This window comes from Carlito syrichta, unplaced genomic scaffold (genome assembly GCF_000164805.1).
Source record: "Carlito syrichta isolate Samal-C Ts95f unplaced genomic scaffold, Tarsius_syrichta-2.0.1 Scaffold309773, whole genome shotgun sequence".
NCBI classification, from domain to species: domain Eukaryota; kingdom Metazoa; phylum Chordata; class Mammalia; order Primates; family Tarsiidae; genus Carlito; species Carlito syrichta.
In genome coordinates, this window is record NW_007253869.1 from 330,737 (window position 1) to 340,047 (window position 9,311).

At 47.7% G+C, this 9,311-nt stretch overlaps 1 protein-coding gene across 1 annotated transcript in view; it reads left to right on the top strand.

The window, feature by feature from the left end:
* ZFHX2 (zinc finger homeobox 2) overlaps positions 1–9,311 on the top strand; it is a 29,448-nt gene that overhangs the window by 725 nt on the left and 19,412 nt on the right. The gene's annotated exons all lie outside the window — the stretch shown is intronic.

Genomic DNA, 9,311 nt, shown 5'->3' on the forward strand with positions numbered 1-9,311 from the left:
CCATTCGAGGTGATGCGTGTCTGCCCTGCCGACCCCCCCCCCACATCCTCTCGTCTGCTCCCCCTCTTTAAGTAGCCCTATCATTTTCGAGAACTGGACCATGCTTCTAGCTGCTCCTGTAGCCCCTCTGATCTCTGTCCATGTGTCCCTGCCTCTTGGTTTTGCCATTTTTCATCCTGTCTCCTCACCCCATACATCTCCAGGTCTGTGTGTCACTGTCTCCACTTGTGACCCTTCCCATCCGAGTGATTCTCTCCTTGTGTGTCCCTGTCACTATGTGTCACGCCTTGGCTGCCTGACTATTCTGCTGGTCTAGGACTCCATGCCCTCTCCTTCAGGGTCCATCCAGATATCGCTGGCCTTCCCAGGCTACTTAGGAATTTACTTATCAGTCATGACTATGGTGGTCAGTCGGGGTCCTGGAAGAGTAGAAGGCTGGAGCAAATGTGTCTCCCACCAAAGGCTCTGGTGTCCTTTCAGCATGGCCAAGACAGCCTCCTCTTCCACCTTCATTAGGGAAGCTTTGGAACTTCCTAGTACTGTTGACTGTCCCCTTTGCCATGTGCCTGTCTCCCTCATCAGGACCTCACCCTCTGCTCTCTTGTGTATCATCTGCTTTTACCACGAGCTTCCCATCACAAAACCTCTTCCCTGGTGACTTAATTTTCCTCCCTTCCCCCACTTCACCACTGTGTATTTTTTCATTTCCCCATTTTGTTTCACCCCTTTCTTCCCCCATCCTTGTCTCCCAGGATTTCTCTTGCTTATTCTCCATCTTTGTTCCCAAAATCTGCCCTCTTCCTACCTTTTCTCATGGGTCACCCTAAGTTTCTTTTATCCCTTATCCTCTTACACAGCATTTTAACCCCAGCAGCAGGAGATACCAGCAAGCAAGGGGCTGGCTGAGCAGGGACGTAGGGCTTGTGAAGGCACATAAACAGGCCAAGAAGTCAATTTAATGGGCTTCCAGGGGCATATAACCCCTTCATCAATCTGTGCCATTATGTCAGTTAACTGTCAAGTTTAATTTTGTGAGGGGACATTCTCTAGGACTATAAGCTCCACCCTGCCTGGTTGCCCCTTATCCTTCAGTTCATTCTAGATATCAGTTGCTTTTTCTTCACTTTTCTTCATCTTCTTCCTGGGCCCCTGCCGTGATATTTGGATTCAACACCATTCTTTACGAGGCAGTTTTTATTAGTGTGACAGAAGCTATCTTATGCAAGGGGCCAGGTTTATTCAGCCTAAAGAAAGGTAACGAAAGGATCTGGAGAGTTTACCTTGGTTTTTAGCCCGTCATTGTTTTTCCAGACCTTAGGAGCTTGGAAAGGTAAAAGGAGGAGGTAGATATGGGCTGAAGATGGAAGATTTCAGAGGCGAACAGAATTGCAGAAAGGAAGGGGAGGCCGATGCAATAAACACATGGGGTAGAGAAATGTATGATGTGAGGGACGTGCAAGGGAAGGGAGGAAAATCTATGCAGAATGGGGGGCAGGGGAGGAACCATGGAGTGATTAATGAGAAATTGGGAGAATGAAATAAAACATGAGTTAATAGCTATACAGAAAGAAGCAGGAAGAGAAATGACAGAATATTCCTAGAGAGGAGGTCCACAGAAAAAGCAATATGAAGTGAATACAATGGTAATGTGGGGGAAGGGAGGAATTCACGAATAAGATGTGGTAGAAAATGAGTATGGTACAAAGAAGGCAAGTGGATGGCAAATGGAGGAGTGCTGAGGCAGATCAGAGCTGCACAGAGCTTGGTGGAGGGAAAAGAGGAGAGGATGAGGTATCAAAGGAAACAAATGCCTCTGGTGTGAGGAGGACACAGCCTGACTGATGCAAAGAGAGCACGGTGGGAAGGGGGCACGATCTGTGTAGGAAAAAAAAACATAGAAGAAATATTGGGTGAAGCCCCAAAAGAGAGAAATGTGAGAGAGAAAGAGAGAGAGACAGAGAGCCAGAGAGACAGAACACAGCTATCTGGGGAAGAGAGAGGGAGAGAGAACCTCACAAGCATTCATTCCAATGGCCTAATCAGTTACTACCCCAGCAAAGGCCTTTGTATTTCATCCCCTAGCCAGAAAGCCAGCAAAGAGATTAAAAAGTAAAATTCCCATTTACTTCAGCTGACAGGAACTTGAATCTTCCTATCCCCCTGAGAACCAAAGACCTCAAGCCTCTGATGTCATAAATTGCTGGTGTTGCCTTGGCAACCTGACAGGGTTCCTCCCTCCATGATGTCAGAGGCAGCTGGTGTTACCTTGAGACCCATACAGGAACAAACTGCTGCTTTGCTGGGGAGCTGTATCATGTACAGGGCTGGGGCTTGGCTTAAATCTGTAGGATTTCTGGCTCTGCCAGCTTGACCTTGCCTCCCTGGAGCTGATCTTGGCTCAGAACAACAATTGTCACAAACGACTTGTTTGTGAGTGCCAGGATCAAGAGGAAGGGACCTTGGTAGACCGGGCATTGAGGCTGGGAAGGTAGGATGGAAAGGCAGATCAAGATGGAAGAGGAGACCTGGAAATGACAGTTACAGAACGTAAAACAAGAAGGGCTTTGTGAGCAGAAATGAGAGTTGTTGAAAATGTAAGATGAACAGCTGGAAATGCAGAAGAGAGGGGCTCAGAGCTGGATGAGTACAAATTGATGCAGGGATAGACAAAGGGGAGGGGCTCTGAAATGCCAGTGGAATTTGGCTGTGGAGGAAGCTGGGGTCCCTTAGTCTGAGAGAATAAGCTGTTTGGTAAAAGACCAAACTAAGGAAGGGCTGTGTCTGCTTAGTCTCTGATTGTTTTCCAGCACATAGCACGGTGTCTGTGACACCGAAGAGACTTAATGCATAACTGTTGATCAAATGCTGAATTAATAGGGAGAGACGAGAGAAAAGAGTGCCCCACCTAATTCCTCCCCACCTCCACCACCTAAGTATGCATAAATGGGCAAGTTGGGAAATCACAAACTGGAGGGAATGACTGAAGGGGAGTTAACCAGTGATAGATCTGAGGCAGAGAAAGACTGAGTTAGGGGCACATTTGGAGACAGCCAGAGAAACTCCCAGGACGAATGTGGGATGTCTTTGTATAAATAACTGGAAGAAAACATGAATGAACATTCCTAGGAGCCCCAAGAGGAAGATGCGGAGGAGGGTAGAGAAAGGAGGCAGTTTCCAGAAAAGGTTGAGAGTTGTTTCCAAAGAGAGTTGGCAAATTTGAATTAGAAATAGCATCCCCACCCCATTCCCAACCATGAAACTATGATCAAATCAGCCATACCCACATTTATATAGTGGCCACAAATAAAGAGTTCATAAATCAACACCAGTCCCATTCTAAACACCTGTCCCAACTCAGGTAATTACACAGAAGTCAGTGTTGGCCATGTGGGCCAAAAGGCAGAGGTTATTGCTGTCCAGACCCCAACATAAAGAACCCTGTGAGGGATGGCCTTGACATCTGACTGCCCATTGTTTAAAGAGTCCAGAGGTATCTAGAAGAGGGGAAGGCAAGAGATGCAGAGCTCACAACAACTCTCAGTGAATTCTGCAGAAAGAGAGAAGTCGAAATACAGAGAAGCCATAGGGGGGAGAGAGATGCACCTAGTCGAGGATTATATCCTGTTTCTGCAGTGGAGCCAAAAGGACCCTGAAAGGGTTGAAAAATCTAGGAAAGATGAGGAAGAGAGAGAGCTGGGAGCCCTGGGGGACAGTCTAGCTATAATAAGAAAGGCCAGGGCAGCTGGAGAAGGGGCTGCCAGGCGGGGGCCCAAAGGGAGGACAGTGGTGGCTGTTGCGCTGTCAGCCGCCGCCACGGAGTTGGGCAGCTCATATTTTGCAGCAAGCGACAGGCTGTCGACACGGCGGTCCTTTACCTCACCGTTAGAAACTCATTTCATTGATTTTTCCATCTTTCTTCTCAGGCTCCTCACACTAAGCTCAGTCATCCCACCACCTACTTTCCCAGAGCCCCTTGCCTCTCTGGGGACAGTCCCAGGGAACCAGTTGCCCATCCCTTCTCCTCCCTAGGCTGGTGAGGAAGGGGTGAAAGATTTAGAGGTGACTTCCAGGCCCCTAAGGTAATCCACTGGCTTTTAGTGGCTCCCTCATGTAGTACCAGTCCAGAAACCATGATCCCCATGTTTGGTTGTTCAGGGTGTCCAGATAAGGGGTGATAAGGCTGAGATCCACCTGCACTCCTGCCATCAAGTTGTTCCATGGTGAGGAGGCTGTATACACCTGGAGGAAGAGATCTTTTTCTCATTCCTACCCAGACAGCTTAGTAACCCTCAACATTTTTTTCCCCAGAAGTCAAATGATAGAATAGGATCCTCTTCTGTGACTGGCAGGAATACTGGATTACATCAATGCTAAAGCTTAGACCTTGGAATTAATTCCCAGCAGGGCCATCTACTGGAATGTCGCATGAATAGGGACCTGTGCAGCTAGGAAGTCGTGATGGGCCCAGGGTGTGCAAGACCACTCTGCAGAGAGAAGAGGGTATACGCATGCAGGGTCTGGTCCTGTGGAGCTGTTGATGTGCAAAGTCAGTGGGGCAGGACAGACGTAGGCCAGGAATTTTTGCTTCATGTGTGCGCATCTCCCTAGTGCCTCCTCCAGTCACAGCTAACTACCCTGGGCCTCTCCCTGTGGGGCTGGGCTTAGGCTAGAGGTCAAGAGTCAATTGCCAGTCATTGGCTTCTCAGTGAAGGAGGGTAGAGGGTAGATCAGGAGTGTTAGATTGTGTTTCCCTGAGGACCTGATGGAGTAAAAGCCACTTCCATCCTCAAATTTCTCATTCCTTGATTTGTCGGTCCCCCTTCCCTCTCCCCCAGTCTCAAGCCCAAAGCCCTCTCTGCCTCTGTCCTCCTTTTTCCCCGGGCCATAGTTGTGGGTTGGATTTTTCTGCTCCCCTTGACTCGAGGGCCTCTCTCCTCCATCACAGTTGTCTGCATTTCTCCCCAGCCATCCTCTGTTCTGTTTCACTGCCCTACTTGAGCGACAGGCCTTTCTTCCTCCAACCTCCAGCTTCTTCAGGCTATATGATAAATCCTGGTGTTTAGAAAAAAAGTGCACTTGTGATTAGGAAGAGCGAAGACCTGGGAAGGACAAGAAAGAGGTTTGGGACAGATTGGGCAGGGAGGAGTGGGGAGAGTATGACAGATAGAGGGAGTCACAGGTTAAAAAAAAAACAAAAACCCATGTGATTTGGAGATGAGAAGAGAGTCCAGAGATCACCACAATTTAAATGAAAAAGGAAGACTGGCAGTAGGCTGTGAGGATTGAGAAACTGGAGAGGAAACAGGGAGCCTGACCTCTTGCAGGGAAGTGTAGACTGTGAAGGAGGAGGGAGGAAGTGTCTGCATGAGAGGGAAAGCTGAAAAGCCAGGCTGTGGCCTCAGCCTCCGTGTCAGTCCTGAGTTCAAGCCGTGCTGGCTTTGACCCTTATGGGAGGAACTGAAGTGGCAAATTAACGACGATAATGAAGTCACTGCTCCTTGTTTGTCTTTGCTGGTTTCCCCTTGAGATTTGTCCTTTGGCCAGACAGGGCAATGTGGGGGAGGGGAGGGACAGCAGCAGTGAAGGGCGGGGGAGGGGTACAGAAAAGAGGATGGAGAAATGGTAATGCAGAGGACAAATCGACAGGGGGAGAGAAGAGGGAGGGTGCTGAGCGAAGGGAAGAGGAACCCGGGAATGGAGCAGAGGAGAAGGGAGGCAGACGTGGGAAGCGAAAAGGGGAGAGGTGCAGAAGGACGGATGGGGGAAGAACAATGGAGAATAAGAAAGGGAAACCTGAAGGAGAAGCAGGAAAAAAGGAGGGAGAAGGAGAGATGGACCTGAGAAATGGCGAACCGGAGGGAAAGAACGTGGCCGGGGCTGCGAAAGCGGCAGCTGGTGGGGCCAGTGGGCGGGGCCTCATCTCCATCTCTAATGGCTGTGAAATGAGGTTAGCTCCATTTGAGGCGGCGAGAGTGTAACGAGATCACACTCATTAGGGCTGGGCCATCCCAGTAATTACCACCACCCCAAACACGCCCGCGCCAGCCGGGCCACCAAGCGCATACAGGCACACAGCAACACACCAGCTCAGGACATCCGCTGCTGACGGGACACCCAGGACCCAAACAGGTGTAACTGGAGGACCTAGGGGACATTCAGCCAGGAACCAAAAAGAAGCACCTCCGCTAACCCCAAAGAGGTACTGGGAAGGGGCTAAACCCAGGCTACCAACTCCCACCCCCCACACAAATCAAAAAGCAATAAACATACAATGCCCCCAAACTTAGGAAATAAGACATGTGGATGAATAATTATCATTTCCATTTATTGATCACATCCAAAGTGCCAGTCTCAATAATGATCATTTCAGTGGACACAACCCCATGAGATACTATTTCCCACTCTCTATAGGAAGATACAGAATTGCTTTAAGCAACTCACCTAAGGTCATTTGCGTATTAAGGAATATACTAGAAGTAGAATTTGATTCCAGGTCTGTCTGACTCGAAAGGCTGTTTTTAAGTAACACCAGACTGCTTATCTGAGGAAGTTTATATGCTAATAAGGATACACATGTGTAGACTTTTAACTTTTAGGAGACACTGCCACTAATGGGTATACATAAAATCTTTCAAATAACACTAACTGCCATATCTATCCTTCGCCTCCTCTCTGTCTCTCTTTCTCCCTGCCCCTCTGTCTGTCTCTGTCTCTCTCATCTTCCAAATAATACTAACTGCCATCTCTAAACCTCCCCTTCTCCCTCTCTCTCCATCTCCATACACAATGGCCAAGGCCCTTGTATTGACTGCAGCATGAATGGCGCCCCCTGGAGTTGCACAAAGCAGTGAAGCAAATCAAGTGGGAGACAACCATCTAGCCCCTTCAAGCTCAAAGAGGAGCATGACAGCACACGCTCAGGGCAACAGGCATAAGGGCAGAATAACACACTCAGACTCAAAGGCCTCATTCCAAGTGCATACCAGTCAGAGTTCAGAAACTTACAAATTAACCCAAGAGCAGGGGCACTGGGGCCAGCCTACCTGAGTTCAATCTCGACTCCACTTCTTTCTAAGTGGGAGACTTTAAAAATTACTTAACCCATCTAAGTCTATTTCCATGTTTGTAAAACAGGAACAAATAGCCTTACCTATTGCATCAGATTGTAATGGAGAACTAGGTGATGTGATACTTGCCGAGGGCTTAGCATGGTACATGGCACATGGTAAACATAAAGATGTTGACTGTCATTCTATTATTATTACAGTTGTTGTTGTAATAATATTTATATGGAATCATTACATCATAGGTTTACACAGAATCAAAGAGCCAGAAAGACTTATTTATATATACTCATAAATGGTATCCTTCCAAATAATTACAGAAGAATTGACTGCGATTACTTTCAAGCTCAAGGAGACTAAAGTCTTCTACAGAGGTCCCCCATGGCAGGATCAGATAAGATCCAGATTCTGAATTCAAGGACACAACTCCCTGCCCTTCACTACTTGAATATTCACACAGAAGAAGGGTTCCAAGCTGGCCTCATGTGGTTGTTCTGAGGTATATAGAATGTGAGAACCGCATCAGCAGAATGTGGGTCTCTCCAGTGCACAATGAGATCACACAGATCTGTGCAGCAGAGCAGCTCCATGCCACTGTCTTAACACTGCGAGTTATCAGGCGAGATTCCTGGCCAAGAAGTTACTCTCCTGCACCCCTACCCCCACCACTGGCAGACATGCGGCAGCCAACCTCAGCAAATCCATGCAAATGTGGATGTGTGTGGTTTCTCGCCTATAGCTTCTCTTCTACCCCTGTCTGCTCCCTACCCACCCCCATCTTCTTCCTCTGAGCTTCCCCTTTTCTCCTCACACCTCACACAATTCCCTGATGCATTACTGTACGCATCTTGCATGGTGTAAGACACAGTCTCCTTGTTGCCTCCCTCTCACTGGGGACAGGCTACCTGCCTAATAGGGTGCCAAAAACTGGGAGGCCTGGAAGAGACTCAATATTTACATATGCAAATCAACATCCAGTTTTACCACCTACACACACACACACACACACACACACACACACACACACACACATCCCACTCTCTCTCCCTACTTTCTCCCGTTTCTTCCCTGCCTTCACTGTCTTTTTGTTCACCAGATATGGTACTCCTTCTCCTGCTTGTCTAATTCCCTGCCATACTGGTTTTCTCTCTTTTGGACAAAACTTATCTTGCACAAAGTAAGCACTGCCTAAATATTTATAGAAGGGGACAAAAGAGAGGTCTAGGAGAAACAGACTTGAAATGGAGGAATAGGATTACCATTTTGCTTGTTTTCTTTTTACATATAGAATGTAAGATTCAGAAATGGAGAAAATGATGGTTTTAAATGCAGGGATGGCTTGGAACAGGTCTTTGAAAAAAAGAAGTAAATAAGAAAGAAATGCAGGGAGAGGCCAGAATAGTTTTCATCCAGGTATAAATTGATTCTGTGCCATGTCCAAGAGTGAGCCTAGGTAAAGCTTCCACTCTTTGCTCTGGGATTAACAATCAGGAGGACCATGTAAGAAGTGAACTTTGCCACTGAGTAGACTAGATTTATATCCTATCACCTTAGATTCTGCCTTACATTGAAAAGGGCAGTGATTAGGGGATGAATCTTGGTCAGGAAAGGGGTGAAGCAGAAGGAAAGTTGTCAGCCTCTGTGCAAACATCTTGTTCCACTCTGGGAGGAAACCTCCAAGAGGAAGGCAAAAAAACTACTCCTATTGAATACCCAGTATATGCACCGAATACATGTTGCCTACTGTGGTCTTCACACCTGTATAAAGATGATATTATTCCCATTTTCCCGGCTAAGGAGACTAGGGCACCACAAGTAGCTTCCCAAGATTGCACAGTCAGTGAATGGTAGAACCAGAATTGAACCCGACGACCATGTTCTTCTACTGCCTTAAAAAAATAAACTCATCCTTTGGAATGAGAAGTTAAAAAGAATAAAAATAAGCCGGGCTCGGTGGCTCAGCCTGTAATCCCATGCCTTTGGGAGGCTGAGGTGAGTGGATTGCCTGAGCCTGCGGGTTCGAGACCCGCCTGGGCAACTTGGCGAGACCTCATCTCTACAATAAATCAAAAAATTAGCCGGTCGTGGTAGCGCGCGCCTGTAATTCCAGCTACTCGGAAGGCTGAGGCGGAAGGATCGCCGGAGCCCAGCAGGCGAGGCTGCGGTGGCCGGGAGCGGCCACTGCACTCCAGTATGGGTGACAGAGTGAGACTCCAACTCAAAAAAAAAAAAAAAGAAGAAAAATAT